The sequence below is a fragment of the Aquarana catesbeiana genome, linkage group LG04, assembly GCF_042186555.1.
Source record: "Aquarana catesbeiana isolate 2022-GZ linkage group LG04, ASM4218655v1, whole genome shotgun sequence".
NCBI lineage: Eukaryota > Metazoa > Chordata > Amphibia > Anura > Ranidae > Aquarana > Aquarana catesbeiana.
This window is the reverse complement of record NC_133327.1, coordinates 295,460,557-295,482,997: the sequence shown is the minus strand read 5'-3', so window position 1 is coordinate 295,482,997 and position 22,441 is coordinate 295,460,557.

Below are 22,441 nucleotides of genomic sequence, written 5' to 3'. Positions count from 1 at the left end.
GAGAGAGGAGGTGCCCAAGAAGGACAGAAAACTGGCAGTCATGTTCCCCCAGCTGCAGCATACTGCCAGGTTTGCTTCAGTGAAGAGGAGGGAGGGGATGATGAGGTCACTGACTCTACATGGGTGCCTGATAGGAGAGAGGAGGAGGAGGAGGCACATCTCCAATGAGGCAGGATGCCCTCCAGGGGCCAGCTTAAGGGCAGCCAACCGACTGCATCACATGTGCAGGGCGCTGCTGTCTGCGCGTTATTCCAAAAGTTCTTTGCTGTGGGCCTTTTTTGAGACATGTGCAGCAGATCGCACCACTGCTGTTTGCAACATATGTCTGAAGTGTATCTCGCGTGGCCAAAACAGCAGCCACTTGGGCACTACATGCTTGACCAGATATATGTCGACCTGCCATGCAGTCTGTTGGCAAGCATACATAAAAGACCCACACCAAAGAACAAAGCGGACCTTTCCTTGCTCCTCATCAGCTGGCATCGCCAACCCCATTATACCTTCAGTCCTCTCAGAAACCTGCACTGAGAGGAATGAAGGTGTAGAATTAGGTGTGTTACTGCCAAGTACTTGCAGGCAATCTGCTATCAGTACACCAACGTCCGATTGTACCAGGCAAATTTCCCTGACCCAGCTGCTGCACCACCAAAAGAAGTTCGCTCTCAGCCATCCACATGCCCAGCGGTTGAATGCTAGCTTGGCTAAATTGCTAGCACTTCAACTACTGCCTTTTCAGTTTGTGAAATGTGCGGTTTCTCAGTGGCAGGTTCCCAAATGCCACTTTTTCTCACAGAAGGTGATTCCGGCTCTCTACCGGCATGTGGAAGGCAATGTCTTGTCCTCACTGGACAGGGCGGTCAGTGGTAAGGTGCATATATGGTCCAGCAGGCATGGACAGGGACGTTAACTATCTTTCACGGCCCACTGGGTGACTCTGCTGGAAGCTGGGAAGGATGCAGGACAGGGTGCAGTAGTGTTAGAGGTTGTTCCACCACCACGCCTCCAAATTGCTACTAGTGGTGATTCTGACACACCTCTCTCCTCCACCCCTCCTCTTCTTCTTCCTCCGTGGCCTCTTCCTGTGCTGATTTGTCCTCAAAACCAGCGGTGCTCCATAGGCATTCAAGGGGCTATGCAAGTACGCAGTCAAAAAGATGCCATGCGGTGCTTGAGCTGGTGTGCTTGGGGGACAGGAGCCACACTGGGGCAGAGATTCTGTCAGCTCTGCAGGGGCAGGCTCAGAGGTGGTTGACACCATGCCAGCTTAAGGCAGGAATGGTGATGTGTGACAATGGCACCAACCTCCTCTCCACCCTCCACCCTGTGTGCATTTCCGCCGGTCATATAATACCAGTGCTTGGCTGGCTGACCTCCAAAAGGAATTTAACCTGCCCAAGAACCACCTAATCTGTGACATGCCCACCAGGTGGAACTCAAGTTGGCCATGCTGCAGCGGCTGCACACACAGCAGAGGGCCATCAATGAGTACCTGTGCGACTATGGCACCAGGACAGGGTCAGGGGAGCTTGTTTTTTTTCCCCACACCAGTGGGCTATGATCAGGGATGCATGCACTGTTCTGTCACCATTTGAGGAGGCCACGAGGATGGTGAGCAGTGACAGTGCATGCATCAGTGACACTGTCCCTCTTGTCCACCTGTTGGAGCACACGCTGCGTGGAATAATGCACAGGGCACTTGAGGCAGAACAGAGGGGGGAAGAGGAGGACTTCCTTACCTTTCAAGGCCCCCTTTATCCAGACAGTGTTCCTGCGTGGCCGCCAATCACACAGGAAGAGGACGAGGAGGAGGATTGTGTCAGCATGGAGGTGGATCCTGGCACTCAGCAGCAGTCTTCAAGGGATCATTTACAGTCCGAAGAAACCTACGTGGTTGGGAAGAGGCGGCTGCGGATCATGTCGTCCTTAGTGACCCAGAGGACTTCGGACCGAATGCCTCAGCAAACCTACGCTGCATTGCCTTCCTGATCCTGCAAAGCCTGCGGAATGATCCTCGAATTCGTGGTATCAAGGAGAGGGATCATTACTGGCTGGCAACCCTCCTTGATCCACGTTACAAGGGTAAGGTTGCGGACCTTATCTTGCCGTCGCAGAGGGAGCAGAGGATGAAACATCTTCGGGAGGCCTTGCAGAAAGGTTTGTGCAACGCGTTTTCAGAGCCTGGGAGGTTACAAATTCCTGGTCCTGGACAATGGGTTGCTGAGGTGTCGGTCAGTCACAGAAGGAGCGGTGGAGAAGGTGGCCATCTGACTGATGCGTTCAGATAATTTTTTAGTCCGCAGCCCCAAGGTATGATCGGTTCCAGCAACCATTGCCAGCATCTGATTTACATGGTGCATGAATATCTAGGGACAAGATCAGACTTGGACACCTTTCCCACCGAAAATCCTCTGGGTTACTGGGTCTTGAGGATGGATCACTGGCCAGAGCTTGCACAGTATGCAATTGAGCTACTGGCCTGTTCTGCATCCAGCGTTCTTTCGGAACGCACATTCAGTGCTGCTGGAGGCTTTGTAACCGATCACAGGGTGCGCCTGTCCACCGAATCGGTCAATCGGCTGACCTTCATAAAAATGAATCAGTCTTGGATCACCAGTTACCAAGCACCTGATGCTGATGTAACCGAATATTTTTTTTTTAATGTTAAGGCCCAATTTTTCAGCCCCTGTTTAACAGGGGCATTAATTACAATTCTTGATCTAATATTTCACAGCAGGGCCCATTCCTGCACCCACCAAGAGTAACTGTGAGGCCTTACAATGTTGTGGCAACACCACCAGACCGTCCACCACCAAAGGCCCAATTTTTCCGACCCTGTTCAACAGGGGCATGTAATTACAATTCTTGTTCTAATATTTCACAGCAGGGCCCGTTCTTGCGCCCACCAAGAGTAACTGTGAGGGCTTACAGTGTTGTGGCAACACCAACACCTAAGGCCCAAATTTCTGCAGAGTATATAGGGCAGGCCCCTACTTTCAAACATCCAACTTACAAATGACTCCTACTTTCAGACAGAAGGAGACAACAGGAAGTGAGAGGAAATCTACCCCTAGGAAGGGAAATTCTCTCCTGTAATGCCCCATACACACGGTTGGATTTTCCGACGGAAAATGTGTGATAGGACCTTGTTGTCGGAAATTCCGACCGTGTGTAGGCTCCATCACACATTTTCCATCGGATTTTCCAACATACAAAGTTTGAGAGCAGGATATAAAATTTTCCGACAAACAAAATCCGTTGTCGGAAATTCCGATCGTGTGTACACAAATCCGACGGACAAAGTGCCACGCATGCTCAGAATAAATAAAGAGATGAAAGCTATTGGCCACTGCCCCGTTTATAGTCCCGATGTACGTGTTTTACGTCACCGCGTTTAGAACGATCGGATTTTCCAACAACTTTGTGTGACCGTGTGTATGCATGACAAGTTTGAGCCAACATCCGTCGGAAAAAATCCTAGGATTTTGTTGTCGGAATGTCCGAACAAAGTCCGAGGCATAAGAGTTAATATGGAAAAAAGGTGTCTCCTCCACTGATTTATCACCAATCCTTGTTTTGCCCTGTACACACGGTCAGACTTTCCGACGGAAAATGTGCGATCGGAGCTTGTTGTCGGAAATTCCGACCGTGTGTGGGCTCCATCGGACATTTTCCATTGGATTTTCCGACACACAAAGTTTGAGAGCAGGCTATAAAACTTTCCGACAACAAAATCCGATCGCATCAATTCCGACCGTGTGTGGACAATTCCGACGCACAAAGTGCCACGCATGCTCAGAAGAAATTCCGAGACGGAACAGCTCGGTCTGGTAAAATTAGCTTTCGGAATGGATAGAGCACTTTCGTCAGGCTGCAATGTTTAAAATAGTTTAATGCAGCGCACTCTCTTCTTCTTTATAATGCTAGAAGAATGAAGTAGTTTTGCGGCTCATATTCACGCAGACTTCTCACAAACGTCTTTCTTTATTATTTCTCGTGATTTCATCAATATATTTTGATTTGTCAAATCTGACAAAAAAACTATATATTATTTTTTTTTTGGTTTGTATTTTTTTCAAGCCTGATTTTATTTTTTTTTTTTTTGGTTTGTATTGTTTTCAAGCCTGATCTTGTTGTTAATTATTTTTATTTTTTGATTTTACATCCTGAATATTTTTGTGTGTGTTTTGTGTTTCAAGTTACCACAACACCATTATTATCTTGTATTATTTAATCTCAAGGAGATTGCTTGGTGTTGGTGTCCCTTGTTAATTTCGCATTGTAGTTTACAAATGTACCTGCCTCCTCACAAACAAACTGTCCTTTTTGAAGGAAAACACACATAGGCGAGTCTAATTTAACCAAAAAAGCCTTTATTAAGGGCTCAGAACCAAACAAAGAGGGAAGCAACTCTGGAGAAACAGCAGAAATTGGCGAAGCCTTTGGCCCCCAGGGTAGACATCAATTATTTTGCTGCAAAATTGGTGGCCTGAGGAGTCCATATCTAAGGGAGTGCAGTCTGGTCCAGAAGTTCTAGAGATCCTGAACAGCAGCACATGACATCTGTGTCCCCAGGCTGTGGTCATACAAGAGCCTGCATCTTTTGTCAGACCAGACTGAACCCAGGGTCATCACTCTCTGGTCTCTGGAGGAGGATAGTCCAACTCACTTAGGTGGGTTTTGTGTGTGATTTCACCCCTCACCCCCTTAGTTAAGACTTTATAAATAAGGTCCTCACACAGGAGGCATTGGCCCTCCTGCATGCCCTGCAGTTTGGTGGCAGCCATGCAGGCAAAGGCCTCTTCAGGAGTGGGGGTGGCTCTGAGGGACGCAGAAACCTCCCGAATCAGCCTGAGTGCTGAATCCTGCACGTGACTCCCCTTCCTGGGTCTTTTGGTTGGAAGGCGGAGGGGAGGAACCTGCGATTCGGTCAGGCTCCTACTGGGCCTGGCCTTCTCTTGGCTGCCACTTAGCCCCTCCTCCTCCTGGCTGCCACTAACCCCTGCCTCCTCCTGGCTGCCACATTCCACAGCCTTCTCCTGTGTACCACATTCCACAGCCTCCTCCTCCTTGCTGAGGTCTTCCTGTGTATGAAAAAGGGACATCGTTTTAGTTTTTTTCTTCATCAATCACACACAATTTTCACCTCATGATTGTTGCAAATTGAATGTTAACAAATATAACAGACTATCATTCTGAGCCCAGCATTTGTCATTCTTGTCCCAATTATTTTTGCCCACTACTGTCTATTGATATGTCAAACACTTTATTAAATCAGCAATTAGTGATCAATAATAACATCTAGGAAACATCATTTATTTATTGACCAGAAATCTGTAGAAGAATGCTATACCTGGCTCCAGCTGGACTCCTCCACTTCTTCCTGGCTGGAAGTCCCAGGTTGGACATCGGAAGCCTCAGCTGGGGTGAAAGATAGGGTGGAAGGAAGAGTGGAAGGAATAGTTGAGAGGGATTCCCTGACTTCAGTCTGGTCTGACAGAAATCGCAGTCTCTCAAAGTACCACAGTCTGGGGACATAAACGTCATCTGCTGCAGCTCTGGATCTCTGGGAATCCGTGACCTTCTTGCGCTCCCTAAGATAAGTGCTCGACGGGCCACCAATTTTGGCTTTTAAATAGGGGATGGTTGCTGTGAGGACCACCGGCTTCACCAACTCCAGCAGTTTCTCAAGCGCTGTCTGCCTCTTTTGTTTATGATTATAATGCGGGTGTTTCACCAGCCACAGACAGGGCAGCTCCCTATATTTATCTATGAACAGGGGGAGGAAGTTGTGGTCATTCAAGCCATCCATTTTATCTGCAAGACACAACACAAAACAAACCCTAATGTCATGCAAAACTCTCCTAATCTTGTTACAATATAGACCGTAATAAATCAATCAGATACTTTTATACGGACAATTTTGAATAAACAAGAGCACCGCGGCAGATCGTACTCATTAGGTGACGTAACGCGTAGGGCGTGGCAGAGAACAGACGCACCGGAAGTCAGTAAGGAGGCGCCTCAGACGCCGCTCCTGAGTCTTTTTATGCTGTTACATGCAATTTTTAAGTGTTTTTAATGTAAGAGACCACTCGCAGTACTTAAATAAATTTGGTTTTACTTAAATTACTACACCATTGGAGGCCTCTCTCTCTCCCTTCCCTTGTCCATCCCACCGGATCGGTGGAGCCCAGGTGGGCTACCCCTCTTTTGTTTTGATAGGTCTCTATACGCTAAGAGGATTATCTATCGGGGGCGTGGCCTGGAGCGGCATGCAGTAGGACGCAGCTAGACAGAGCTCCGCCGGCCATTGATCCGTTTCTCACATCCTGGGACCGACAAACGACTTTCTTTAGCCCTGAACATACCGCCGCTGTACCGGCAACTTACAGGAGCCATGTCACCTACCAAAAAGGCATCTGCTGCGGCCGCAAAACTTGAGCAATACCGCCGGCCAGGCACGGACCCCTCCAGCCAAGATGGCGCCGCCGCGCCGGACGAAGAACCTCCTGCTGGGACTGACACAGCGAGGGTGCTGGAGGCGATCTCATCATGCCAGGAAGCCGTAACAGTATGCCAGACATCCCTCACAGCGCGGATAGAAGAGGTTAAGGTGGACATTTCACTGGTAAGACAAGATTTTCAAAAACTAAAAGGCAGGGTCACTGAGGCAGAGAACAGGCTGAGCAATATGGAGGACTCCCTCCCCCCCTGCAAAATACAACATCTGAGCTGCAGCATCAAGTGAATCAATTGATTCAGAAACAAGATGACATCGAGAATCGCCTCAGGCGATGCAACCTCAGATTTGTGGGTCTCCCTGAGGGGTCAGAGGGGAGAGACCCCCCCACGTTTCTTGAAAATCTGCTCTGCGATACATACGGCAGAGATTCCTTCTCCCCTACATTTGTAGTAGAGCGTGCACACCGCATGTCGGGCAGACTACCACCACCTGGAGCCCCCCCACGCACCTTTATTGCGAAGTTCCTGAACTACAGGGATAGGGATGCCATACTTCGCCTCAGCAGACTGAAAGGGAACATCCCTTTGGGAAACAAAATGATAGCGATTTATCCAGACTTTTCTGCAGAGGTGCAGCGGAAAAGGCGCACATTTATGGAGGTCAAAAGGCGCCTCCGCATCAAAAACATCAAATACGCCATGCTTTTCCCGGCCCGCCTCCGGGTAGAGGGAGAGGACAGAGCACACTTTTTTGAGGACCCGGAAGCCGCCATCGCCTGGCTGGAACAGAGGGAAAACCACGGATAAGTCTCAGCCTCACTTTTGCTCACCTATATGCCCCTGTGGTCCCTGTGGATCTTCCACTCTCCTGCACTCAGTCCCTCTCTACGGATTGAATTTAAGTTTGAACCTTCACGCAAAAAATCATGGGATGGATTGCCCGTCCCTACACTCCCTTCTTATTCCCCCTCCTATTCTCCGGGGACGGATAACCTCTTTTCACCTCTACAGGGACTGGATATACCCTTACACATCATGGACTACGACCGGACTTTAACCAACATCGCAGCAATATATCCCTTCAAGAGCACCCAGATGACAACAAACAATGAGATCTTATACCACATACCACCTAGAGCAACTGTTCAATGGGCGTTTTGCAGCCCCACGCCACCAAGACATACCTCAGCTACTTACCCATACTCACCCTAACAGGGTCCACATAGGCAACCGACGGAGCTTGACAACGTCTACAAAGTACTCACCAAGAATGGCGAGTAAAGTCCTAAAATGCGCAACGACACGCAGCGTATTTTCGCCCCACGCAATACAGTTTACCACCTGAAATGGAGCAAACCATCTCCGGCAACGCTACGCATGCGACTTGGGACTTCCAAGACTATTGGTAACCCTAGTATAGCAACTGCCATTCACACATGTTCATGTTCTAACCTTTTTTCCACAGGTGGGACAATGTTTATGCCCAGTTGGCAGTTCGGGATTGAAGCTCGCACCAGGTTTGGAAGGTGCAGAGCGGGGAGGGGGGAAGGGGTTTTCAGATTTCCGAATGTTCTACTATTCTACCCAAAGTCTAAACCATTTGATTGCTATCACAATAACCTCATGGTGTTCTTGTTACCGGTCACATTTTTCGGTGTATGTGCTAGGCAATTTGGGGGATGGGGGGGAGATCTGAGTCCTGGGGCTCAATACTACATGCACACATCCAAATGACTAACTTAAAATTTATTACATGGAATATCCGTGGGCTCAGGGAGCCCATTAAAAGGTCGGCGGTGTTTTCAATACTAAAAAAACAGAGAGCTGATGTGGTGGCTCTGGTAGAAACACACGCTGAAGGCCTCGCACATAGAGTGCTTAAGAGACCGTGGATTGGATGGGCGTACCATTCAACACACACTACACTATCTAGGGGAGTCTCAATTTTAATCGCTAAAAGCACTCATTTTGAGCTCCAGGACTCAGTGGTCGACTCATTGGGCAGGTATGTTTTACTGAAAGCTAAGATACACGGAGATACGCTTCTCCTTATGGCGTTCTATGTACCACCACCGTTCAGCGCGGGTGTCATTGCTGCTGGGTTCGACTTCATGGCTTTGCATCCTGGCACCCCTGCTGTGTGGCTCGGTGACTTCAATAACGTTTTAGATCCAGCCATAGACAGACTCAACACGTCGACTACAGAACCAGTGGCGTCACACCCCACAAGATTTGCCAGACTCCTATCTGATTTTAACCTAGTGGATACGTGGAGGACCAGGAACCCTGCAGACAAGCGATTTTCCTGCTTCTCCACGTCCCACCGAGCCATGTCCCGAATAGACCTAATATTGGTATCTAAAGTGCTCCTCCCTAGACTGTTGGACGCGGGCTTCTCTCCTAGGTCCCTATCGGATCACTGCCCTTACTGGGCCATGCTTTCCGTCCCCCACAACCGTCCTCCGACGTCGTGGAGGTTAAACCCCTTCTGGCTGACACTGTTGCCGGAGGAGGATGACCTCTCGACGGAGTGGGGAAATTACTTTCACATCAACGAGGGGTCCGCCTCGGTTCAGGTAGTGTGGGAGGCATTCAAGAAACACGCACGTATGATACTAACCAACAGAATTAACAACCTTAAAAGAGTGTCAGAATCGGCTATAATTAAGGCGGAGGAGAGCCTCCGGGATGCTGAAAAGACATTTCTCGAGGACCCCACTGCAGATAGAGCTGACAACCTCAAACTTTGTTCAAGGGTGTTGACCCAGCTACACTACGAAAAGTCCAAAAGAAAACTTTTTTTCCATAGGCAAAGGTCATTCGAGCATGGGGAACGGGCGGGAAAACTCCTTGCATATTTGATACATAGCGAGGATAGACCCCCTGTGGTAATCTCACTGCGTTCATCCAGTGGAGCTATAGAAACAGAACCACATAGAGTTACAGATATCTTTAAAAAATTCTTCCACAAACTCTACACAACAACAGCCTCACCCGACACCACCCCAATAGAAACATTCCTAGGAGAGCTGACAATCCCCCAGCTCTCTGCGGAACAAGTTGAGGAACTAGAAGCCCCACTGACAATAGACGAGGTATCGGGAGCCCTGGCGGAACTCCCGGCCTCGAAGTCCCCGGGCTCGGACGGCCTACCAGTGGAGTTCTACTCCACATACTCGGAAGTACTGATCCCCAGACTGCTACAGCTATACGAGGCCATATTCAAGGACTCTAGACTACCAGCATCCATGAGAGAGGCCACCATAGTATTAATCCCCAAACCTGGGAAGGACCCACTTATTCCCGAGTCCTACCGCCCCATATCTCTACTTCAAGTAGATATAAAAATCCTTGCAAAAATTCTAGCCATCCGCCTCAACAAAGTAATCCTTTCCTTAATTCATAGTGATCAAGCGGGGTTTATGCCGGGCAGAAATACATCCTTCAATCTTAGAAGACTGTTCATAAACCTACAAGCCACACATGACAATATAGGGTCTAGAATAATCGTCGCCTTGGATACAGCCAAGGCGTTCGATTCAGTGGAATGGGAATACCTGTGGAGGTGCCTGGGCAGATTCGGATTTGGCCCTAATTTTATAAAATGGGTACAACTTTTGTACCAATCTCCATCAGCAAGGGTATTAGCGAACGGACTGCCATCTGACCAATTCCTGTTATCTAGGGGCACGAGGCAGGGGTGCCCTCTGTCGCCTCTACTGTATGCACTGGCGGCAAAGCCCTTGGCCGTGGCCATCCGGGCACACCCCGAAATTAAAGGACTTAGCAGGGGAGATGTGACCGAAAAAATCAGCACCTACGCAGACGACACCCTGCTATACCTGGATGACTCTGAGAGTTCCTTACCCCTAGCACTGGACCTTATAGAACGATTCGGCAGGTTCTCCGGCCTCCGGATCAACTGGGACAAATCCCAGATATTACCTCTTGACAGCTTCCCGCAACCCAGGGACAGGGCCGAACTACCCCTGCAGAGAGTAGACACTATAAAATACTTGGGTATAAAAACCACAAAAGACCCAGCAGACTACGAGACACTCAACATAACCCCACTGTTTGCAATGCTTAAGCACAAAACACAGGTGTGGGCCCGCCTTCCACTGGGAGTAATGGGACGAATTAATTTGACCAAAATGGTCCTCCTACCTAAAATTCTCTACATGATCTGGCACTCGCCAATATACCTGGTGCTTAGGCATTTCAAGCTGATGGAAGCCATCATAAAGCCATTCGTATGGGGCAATAAAAGACATAAAATAGCATGGCAGAAACTTAAAAACCCCACGGACCTGGCGGGAATGGCTGTGCCGGACCTTAATATTTATTACATCGCAGCGCAGCTATCCCAGCTATTCCATGTGGATAAGACAGACAGGAAAAGATTCCTACACTTAGTGTGCCCAGGGTGGTCCCAGGTGTCACAGGACCCACTAACTGTGATAGCGGGGAAAGCCACAGGGGCAGACAGGAACACCAACCGTAAAACACTACCTTATCACTATACCAAAATATGGAATCTGTCCATGCATAGACTCCAACTACCAACGATAAACGAGTTCACTCCTCTGTGGCACAATTCGAACCTCCCTGAGTTTGATGTGCTACCAGACAGTGAACTATGGAGCTCCAGAGGGATCATTTATCTACTACATATTGTACACCACGACAGGCTAAAAACGTTTGATAGGCTAAAAACAGAATACATGCTCCCAAACCAAATGCTTTTCAGGTACATGCAATTGCGTCATGCTTTTTACGCGCAGTTCCCTTCGGGGGAATGTCACATGGTAGGCAACCCATTAATGGAAGCAGTGAAATGCCCTGACCCAAAAAAACTAATCTCCCAGTTCTACTCAATGCTAACGATACCACAGGCTACTTCATCAGCCTACGCCCTGAAAACAAGGTGGGAAGGAGAGGTAGGCACACTGGCAGATGACGAATGGAGTGATGCTCTAGACGCATGCAAACTAGTGTCCCCCAGACTGTCAGACCGCTTGACCCAACTTTTCATGATCCACAGAGCATACCTCACGCCATTAAGATTGTCCAAATACAGGGAGGGTCAATCCACAATGTGCATAATTTGTAACCAAGCTACCGGAACCTTTTTTCATTTATTGTGGCAGTGCCCCCAAATCCAGGCATACTGGGTACAAGTGGTGAGATTCCTCCACGACACAATGGGCTCCCCCGTAACACTGCAGCCCAAACTCTGCCTATTGGGTATTTTATCAGATCCCGAAATAAATAAATTCCAAAAGGTCTTTGTGCACGAAACACTCTTTTCAGCTCGAAAAGTCATCGCTAGGGCCTGGATGAGACCTAATCCTCCGGAGTTCCCACACTGGCTAGCTGAGGTCAACAATACACTACCCTATAAAAAACTGATCTACATACACAGAGGTTGCCCCCTAAAATATGAGCAAATATGGGACAAGTGGACACAGTCACCTGACACCTGTACTTAAAAACAAATTAGGTGACAAGGTAGCCCGGGGGCTGAGCCCCCCCCCCCCCGGACACGTATGCTAAGATACTACAACACGATCAAGCCAAATTAGCACAATAAGACAGAATGGCTTTACAAGCACACCATGGGTAAGAAGGTAACCAAAAGAAAAAAAGAGCCGAGACATGGGTTAAAGTATTGAATAAAACTCTACTTATATGTTTTGGAAAAAATACTGTTACTCTTTATGGTTCTCACAGGGTACACCATACTCCTTTTATTTCCTGTCTTTATTTTTTGTTAATCCTCAATAAATCTGCATTTAATGTAATAAGCTTTGACAGAACATACCTGATTCAACTACATTGTTAGAACTATCACAACTTTGTTCCGTGCAAGGCCCAACAAACTGGCATAATACTCTTGCTAATGTATAACCTGCAGATTTTACAATGTATTTGTGCACAATGTACCTCTGTAATTCTTTAATTTTTTTTTATGACAAATAAAACTTTTCTGATTAAAAAAAAGAGGATTATCTATCCACTAAGAGATGCCCACCCGGACAACCAACTTACAACTTACAACTTGTCACAAAACCCACCAAAGATACCTGTATCTATTTTGTATAAGGTGAGAGTTTAGAGAGTCCAGTTACACCGGATCTCCCCTCATATAGACCACCATCATAATTTTTCTCCTCATCTAACCACAGTGGATGTGTCACATTTGTTTAAGAACTGTTTCACTTAATAATAAGATAATATTATTTACAATTGGGACTATTACATTATAGATATTGTGCATTTATTATTTATTCACCAGTGTATGTCCTTTGGGGAGATGTTGGAGATGGTCGACATACTGAAAAGGACCGACTTTGACGGGAAGTATGGACCTTACCCCAACCCCAATGTCAGAAAGGCCAAGATAATGGCGAAAGTAGTCAAAAGTCTGCAGAATAATTTTGGGGTACGACGATCGAAAGATCAGCTCAGGAAGCGGTGGTTGGACCTCAAATTAAGGGAGCATGAGCAGTACAGAAGGATCAGGAGAGTGCTGCAAAAAAGTAAGTAGTTGTGCTGTGTTCCTATTCTTTATTTTTATTACGTTCGTGCTGCTCCATGTGCTTTTCTTAACTGTTGTACAGTTTAAAATGGAAACTTTCATGTTCATGGACACATTATTCGTTCGTATGAAACATTGTTCGTTCGGCATAGAAAACACCATTGTTTTGGCCATATGCATTTGAATACATTCTAATGGCCTACTTCTCTTAAAATAATTTGGTTGTGTAGATGGGTTTGTAACTAGAATGAAATGCAAACTAGATTCTGTGTAAGGAGAGGACACTCAGCAGCTGTTTTCACATCTGGACACTGGAGCACTAGTGTGGGACCCAAGAACACCCTTTTTATTAGGGGGTCCCACACAGGTGCTCCAGTGTATACTATAGGGGTGTCTCCATCTGTGAAGCTTGCACAAAACAGGAAAGTATTCAAGTTTGACAAAGGACAAAAATATTTCTTCATCTTGGACCTCTGACCAAACAGACAATTGTACTCCACTTCCAAGCAATGTTTCATATTCCGATTTCTGCCATCAAATATCTGTGTGCTGAGTATACCTATTTTTTTTTACATAGGGGATAAAAGACTCAGAGGACACCCCTCAACCGAGGAGACAACAGACCCCCCCACCTCAGGAAGAAGTGGAGACCCACCAAAGACAACAGGATGAGGAGATAGAAGGAGACATGGTGGAAATTGTCACCACAACAGGTGAGTGTCTGTGACCACAGGCTCAGGTAAGAGAAGGATGCCGGCATATTTATAATACATGGTGTGTTTTTGCTTCTATCTTTTTAGGTGATCCTGATGTTGTGGATCCAGGGCATTTTACCTCTGAAAGTGCACAGATCCTGATCGGGGAGATCATGGGGTGTAATAGGGACTTGGAAAACATCCAGAAAAACATCAATGATGTTCAAAAAAAAAATGAAGAACATCATTGATGTTTTAGGGAGAGTTTAAAACCCCTCCAAATCCCTTCCCTTTTTTGTGCTTTTTGGGATCTAAAAATTTCTAACATTTTTTGACATATTCGAGAAAAGCCAAATTTTGAAGATGCACATAGTGTGTCAACATGTGCTATCTGTCATCACGGGAGATCAATGTATGTGTTTTGGGGGTGCAACTCTTTCCTCAATAATAAAGTAGATAGGAGGAAGGGGTTGCACCCCCAAAACACATCCCTTGATCCCCTGTGATGGCAGGTCGCACATGTTGACATTCGGAAATTTGTGTGCATCTTCAAAACTTGGCTTTTCCAGGGGTGACTTCACCCCATCTGAACGCAATATCAAACACAGTTTAGAAATACTCATGTCTGATATTGCCTTCAATTTCTTTAAAAGTTGAACTTTGTAAGTTCAAGATTTGTGTCTTTCTTGTTGGTTTTAAACATGCCTGTTTTACCTTAAATGGACATTTCTACTTTTAGTAATGTGACCCAAAAAATTGTTATACAACAGACATGTTGGTTTGTTTTAAAAACCTTTTATAAATGCACATGTGATTGTGCTGGTATTAAAAAGATTGATAATCAAGAATGTGGGGATTATTGTTTCAACGCTCAAAAACTTTTGTTGTGCTCAAATTGGTGTTTTCTGTGACAATGGGGGTTATTTCCTAAGGGAAAATCCACTTTGCACTACAAGTGCAGTTTCAACTGCACTTGTAGTGCAAAGTGTCTTTGCCTTTAGTAAATAACACCCAACAGTGCATTGTAATGTTACACAATCACGCCTTTTTCAGGACTCACCACATTTCTGTCAGGGTCAGTTAAAAGAAACAAAAGCAGTAAATGTCACCAAAGATTTTAGTAGTTAAAATGATTTTTTTATTTTAAAAATGTTTCAGACATTGTCTGGCATATTGATGGCCCCCCTACCCGCAAAGTAATCAAGGTATCTAAGACGGACCTCACGGGAACTCGGGGGGGCAAGCCAGGACAGCCACTTTCAAGCGCCGTCCGGGTTGGTTCATTTGCTTGAATTCCGGCCTCAGGCCCAACTGAGGCAGCATAGTTGGCAGAATTTTGCCTTAAAAAGTTGTGTAGAACACAGCACGCCAGGAGTTTGTACTCCATCATGTGTACGTGTGTAAGAAATAGGCGGAACTGGCTGGCCATGATTCCAAATGTGTTCTCCACCACTCTTCTGGCTCTGGCCAGCTGGTAATTAAAAACTCCCTGGTCCGGGGTGAGGGTCCTCATTGGGAATGGCCACATAAGATGGTCCCCCAGCGCAAACGCTTCATCAGCAACGAAGACGAATGGGAGTCCTTCCACATTGTCTTCTGGAGATGGCAAGTCCAAGCTGCCATTCTGGAGACAACTGTAGAACTCCGTCTGGGCGATGACTCCACCATCAGACATCCGGCCATTCTTCCCCACGTCCACATACAGGAACTCGTAAGTAGCCGACACCACTGCCAACATCACAATACTATTGAACCCCTTATAATTATAATAGTATGACTCCGAGTTGGGTGGTGGGACGATGTGGATGTGTTTCCCATCAATTTCCCCTCCGCAGTTAGGAAAGTCCCACCGCTGGGCAAAGTGGGAGGCCACAGTCTGCCATTCCTGTGGGTTGGAAGGAAACTGTGGAGTCAAACAAGACAAAAAAAAATCATTTTGCACCTAAACAGGGAAAGCAGATTAGACACAAACATTCTTACCCAACATCAGTATAACATTTATTTTAGGGAGTTTTGAAAGACCAAGGTATAGGGTCCACCTATCAGATTCCCCCCCTCTCATGGGCCATTTCTAACATTTTAGGGGGGGAGATCTTTTGGACAGGTAACCCTCTCCACTTCATTGAGAGATGAATGCCTAAATAATGTGTCTTACTTTGGCCAGCCCCTCCTTACTTACACTATTGACAGCCCACTGGACAGGTAAGAAGTGTCATAATACAACGATATAAATACACATTGTACACATTTTAGCACATTTGGACATTCTGCTATTACCTATCAAGATAATAATAGTATACAAAAACTTTAAACAGTACCATTTGAAAGTATACAGGCAGGCCCTTGCACTACATGCTTTGGGGATTTCATCCATACATCTGACCACAACAGAGATGGGCATAGTGTGTATGGGTTTGGCAAAGTCAGCAGATAGATGATTGAGGATAGATAGAGAATTGGTATCAGCTGACTTAGCAGTTGGGGGGAGGGAGGGTTCCAAATGATTTGGGGACCCAAAAAAAAAGCCTCTAACACTCTGCCTGAAGTTAAAGCACAAATCACATTTTTACACATTTTAGGGGGTATTTAGGGTAAAGCACTACTATGGAGCTGACAAAATACACTGTTAAGTGACTACATGAGGTGAATATAGGGCCAGGAGAGCATGCTGGGGAGGTGAGTGAAGGCAAATATGTATGAAGGACAAAAAAAATAATTACATAAAAAACCAGCATGCATGAGGACAAAGGAGACATTCACAGCATATTCCAATCATGGTAATTAGGGAATGAGGAAAGAAATACAATATATTATCAAACATTAAATACAATAAAATGTGATATTAAAGGATAAATCTTACCTTAATATAGTCTTTCTGCAGGACCTGGATGATGGCAGAACAGGTCTCTGGGATAATGATCCTCAGAGCCTGGCGGGAGATGCCTGTCGAGAACTTGAGGTCCTGCAGGCTTCTCCCCATTGCCAAGTACTGCAGGGTGGCGACTAGCCTCTGCTCCGGAGTGATGGCTTGCCTCATGCAGGTATCCTGTCTGCTGATATAGGGGGTCAGCAAAGCCAACAAACGGTGAAATACGGGGTCCGTCATCTTGAGAAACTTCCTGAAAACATCAGGATTATTCTCACGGATCTCACGGAGCAAAGGCATATGACAGAACTGGTCACGCTGAAGCAACCAATTCTTGGTCCATGAACTCCTCCCTACCCTGTTCATGGACTGGATTTGTGTCAAGGTAAGGACCCCAACACCAAGCCCCCGCACAGCACGAACTCTACGATGAGTACGTATACGCAACATGGCTAGAAAACGGTCGGCTGCTCAGAACGAAGTAACAGAACGCACTGAAGAACAGCAAAGGCCTGTGAAGAGCGACCTGAAAAACAGCAACGAGCGGACAAGATCGCACAGAATAATCCAATACGAACTGACTGCACGCACTGAAGAGCAGATACAAACCCACAAGCACAAACTGAACAGCAGAAAACGATCTGAAAACTATGAGTCTAAAAAAGCGCAAATCGTCTCTCACCAAACTTTTACTAACACCAGATTAGCAAAAGGAGCCCAAAGGGTGCCGCGCTTGGTTCAGAACTGCCCTTTTCTAGTCTCGTCGTACGTGGCGTATGTCACCGTGTTCTTGGCGATCAGAAATTCCGACAACTTTGTGCGACCGTGTGTATGCAAGACAAGTTGGAGCCAAAATCCGTCGGAAAAAATCCATGGATTTTGTTGTCGGAATGTCCGATTAATGTCCGATCGTGTGTACGGGGTATTTCTCTTAAAAACAGCCAAATTTTCAATATCCAATTGTCATTGGGACAGAAAGTGAGGTGAAATCTTCTAAACAGGTGCACAGACAGCAAAACAAAGGTTACAGGGGTGATAACCCTTCCCTATGTTTTCCAAAAAGCTTAAAAATAGATTTTTTGGCTGGAGCTACACTTTAAAAATGTACCAGTTCAAAATTACAAACAGATTTTACTTAAGAACAAACCTACATTTCCTGTCTTAGTATATAGGGCCTGGGGGCCCCACGCCTTTCCTTTTTTTAATTTGGGTGCGGGGTTCCCCTTAATATCCATACAAGACCCAAAAGGGCTGGTAATGGGCTGGGGGGTATCCATGCCTTTTTTCTCAATGATTTTCATCCATATTGCCGGGACCAGACATTACATTAAAGCCACAAGCAGTTTTAAATTACTTTTATTCCTTTACAAATGTAATTTTGTGCAGGGACAATTCTAAACACAGGAAACACACACCACTTTACAGACATACTATAGACATCCCCCAGGTACAATATTTCAAGGAATATTTAACTTTTTTTTCACTTTAAGCATCATTAAAATCACTGCTCCCGAAAAAAAGTGCGTTTTTAAAACTTTTTTTTGCATTAATACATGTACCCTGGGGCAGGACCCGGGTCCCCAAACCCTTTTTAGGACAATAACATACATATTAGCCTTTAAAAATTCGCATTTTTGATTTCTCACGTTCGAGTCCCATAAACTTTAACGGGGTTCGAAAGTTCATGTGAAATATCGGTCCGTTCGCAAATTCTGGTGCAAACCGAACCGGGGGGTGTTCGGCTCATCCCTATCCAGCAGTGACCGCGAATGTGCACTGCTGGCATGCAAAATTGTATTGCCGGCAGAAGGCTTACGATAAATCATCATCCGCTTGATTTTGTAAATCAAGGAAATTAATCCTTGATTGGCTACACTCCATTGTAAATTTCAGATTATAGTTATTTATAGCCAGTAAGTCCATCAGCCACGAGAGTTCATCCCTTGTACCGGCCCAAAAGATTAAAATGTCATCTATATAGCGATGCCAGGCTAAAACATGCTGTAATAGCTCTGATAGATGATCGTTGGCAAATAGTTCCCTCTCCCACCCCCCCAGGTATAGGTTGGCATAAGAGGGGGCACACTTGGTCCCCATATCCACCCCCTGTACCTGGAGGAAGTGGGAGAAACCAAACATAAATACATTGCGTGTCAGGATAGACTCCAACAGCTGAAGGACGAACTGGCTATATAGATCGAACGTAGGTCCACGTTCTTTAAGTTGGGTATGAATAACCTCAATTCCCTTTTTGTGTGGAATGGAATTGTAAAGACTCTCAACATCAAGCGCTACCAACCAAGTGTTGGGAGAGAGTTGTTTACCATCTAAGTTTCTAAGCAAATCGATTGTATCTTTGAAATATGAGAATAGGGATATCACGTGAGGGTATAGATATTTATCCACTAGGGCACTCGCATTTTCAGTTAACCCCTGGCAGCCTGATACAATAGGCCGAATGGGGGGATGGTTTAACCACTTGACATCCGGCCATAGCCGAATGAGGGCTACAGCGCGGATCTCAATTCCCGGGAGGCCGTCTTATGACGGCCTCCCCTTTCCTCGCTCCCCGTGTGCGCTCACGAGCGCGCATCGGGGAAATTCTGTGTTGGCCGTGTCCCTTGGACACAGCCAATCACAGATCGCTGTAAATGGCCAATCACAGCGGCCATTTACCGCGCGATCGCCATGGCCAATGAGTGATGATCTCAAATGTAAACATATGAGATCATCTCTCATTGCCGTCTCTCTCTCCTCACACAGAGACAGCGTGTGAGGAGAGAGAGAATCTGTCAGCTATCTGTGAGTTTTTGTGAGTAAAAAAAACGTTTACAGTGCCTACAGTGCCTACAGTGCCCCATCAGTACAGTGCCCATAAGTACAGTGCCCCATCAGTACAGTGCCCACCTGTGCAAATCGGTGCCCACCTGTGCCAATCGGTGCCCACCTGTGCCAATCTGTGCCCACCTGTCTGCCCAGCGGTGATCAGTGTCCATCTGCACATCTTCACCTGGCCCACCTGTGCTGCCTCAGTGCAAATCTGTGCAATCAATCAGTGCCACGTCATCAGTGCCCATCTGTGCCGCTCCATCTGTGCTGTCCCATCTGTGCTGCCTCATCAGTGCCCAGCTGTGCCACCTCATCAGTGCACATCTGTGCCATCTCAGTGCACATCTGTTCCGCCTCAGTGCCCACCTGTGCCACCTCATCAGTGCCCACCTGTGCCATCTCATCAGTGCGCACCTGTGCCACCTCATCAGTGCCTACCTGTGCCAATCAGTGCCAATCTGTTCTGCCTCATCAGTGCACATCTGTTCCACCTCATCAGTGCACAACTGTGCCACCTCATCAGTGCACATCTGTGCCACCTCATCAGTGCCCACCTGTGCCACCTCATCAGTGCCCACCTGTGCTGTGCTGCCTCATCAGTGCCCACCTGTGCCACCTCATCAGTGCACATCTGTTCCACCTCATCAGTGCCCCTCTGTACCACCTCAGTGCCCATCTGTGCTCATCAGTGCCACCTCATCAGTGCCGATCAGTGCAGGCTTAGCAACCATGTTCAAAAGATGCTTTTCCGCCGAGGAGGCGTGCCAAACACTGTCCCAGGCCGACGAGAGCAATGGGGAGCTCTCTTTTTCGGATTCCCTTTCAGACTCCGATTCTGAGTCGGACATAAATTATGAGCCAGTCCTCAGTAGTGGAACACTGAGTGGCTCAGAGGAGGAAGATATTCGGCCCGCCAAACGAAAGCGTTCTGGTGAGGAGGCAGTGCCATCCACCAGCACCGCAGTGCCATCCACCAGCACCGCAGTGCCTCGGCAAGAAAGGCCAAGGACCCAAGCCAGACTTCCCTATGCCCTGCAGAACCCCTTGTGGCTTCCTCCTAATTCAGAAGAAGCCAACATTCCCCCTTTCACTGCCCAGCCAGGAGTCCAGGTGGACACAGAGAATTTTTCCCCAATACATTTTTTTGATTTAATTTTTACCGAGGACATGCTATCAAATATTGTGGCCCAGTGCAACCTTTATGCACAGCAATTTATTTTAAATAATCCAACGTCCTACTATGCCCGTCCCTACGAGTGGAGAGACCTAATGGTGGAGGAGTTGAAGGTTTTTCTTAGGCCTCACATTTAATATGGGACTCACCAAAAAAAAACACTTTGATGTCCTATTGGTCAACCCACCCCATCCACCACATGCCAGTATCCTCCAAGGTAATGCCCAGAAACAGATACCTCATGATAATGAGTTTCCTTCATTTCAATGACAATACCCAGTGCCCCCCCGAAATGACCCAAACTATGACAGGCTTTTCAAAATTCGGCCACTTCTAAATTATTTTTCTGAAGTATTCCCCCAGCTGTTTACCCCGGACCAAAACATATGTGTGGATGAGTCCCTTTTTAAGTTTAGTGGCAGGCTTAAAATGAAACAATTTATTCCCAGTAAAGGGCCCGCTATGGGGTGAAGGTATACAAATTATGTGACTGAGTCACAGGGTACATATATGCCTTCAAAGTGTACGAAGGGAAGGACACCCAGCTGCAACCCCCTATTTGCCCAGACTACTTGGGATCAAGCGGAAAAATTGTTTGGGACCTCATATACCCCCTACTGAAGAAAGGCTACAATTTATACGTAGACAACTTCTACACATCTCTGCCCCTGTTCCACAACCTTCACGGGAAGAAGACGCCAGCATTTGGCACCGTAAAAAAGAAACGGAAGGGCTTTCCTCAAAGTCTTGTCAATAAGAAATTGAGAAAAGGAGAAACGTCAAGTCTACGAAACAACGACGAAACAAAAGGGATGTCTACATGTTGTCTTCAATCCACAATGATACCTTTGTGGAAATCCCCAGAAGGAATGGCCCCATACATAAACCTAAATGCATCTATGATTATAATTTGTTTATGGGGGGAGTCGACTTCAATGACCAGATGCTGGAACAATACCTTGCCACAAGACGGACATACCATTGATATAAAAAAGTCGCAATCTATTTTTTTCAATTGGCCATATACAATTCATATGTAATTTACCGCAACTTCACCCAAAACCCCAAACGCTTCCTTGGCTACCAGGAGGAAGTTTTCACTGCCCTTATATTCCCGAACGGCCCATCAGAAAATATCCGATCTGATGTTCTTAGTCGACTCTCCGAACACCACTTTCCCGATAAAATCCCTCCAAAACCAACAGGCCAACAACGTCAAAAAAAATGTAAGGTGTGTACCAGAGCAGGATTCAGAAGAGACACATCTTTTTATTGTGCGCAATGTCCTTCCGAACCAGGCCTCTGCGTAGGTGAATGCTTTTGCCGTTACCATACTTCAGTAAATTATTAGTGAAGTATGGTAAATGTAAGCCTCAGTTCCTGCAATTTACCCTCACACCCCTTATGCTACTGCCTGCTCTGTAACTGACCCTGGCTTGTTTGACCATGTTTTTTGCCTGCCTCATGGACTGATCTTGTGCCCTGCTACTGGACTAGTGGGATTCAACACAGGGGTCTCACATATGTGAGGGGCTCCAGAATTGTTTTTCTGGATGAAGGATTTTTTCAATCCTAGATTAGGGTCTGGAGACTCGGAGGCTTCAAAGAGATTTGGGTGGGAGAAGCCTCTACCCCTGTCCCCATTCTGTCCTGAACGAGGCCCTACTTCTGCCTGTAGGACTTACTGCCGCCATGCCTCTGCCTGTGGCACTGACCACACCACATGGACCTGCCTACTACCAGGACCAATACTTTTGGCACTGCTGACAATATCTCTGCCTGCACTGACCCTGGACTTTATATGGACAGTAACCCTGCCTGCTGCTTGGACAATTGTGTTCGCCGTTGCAGACCAAGTCCCTGCCTGCTGCCTG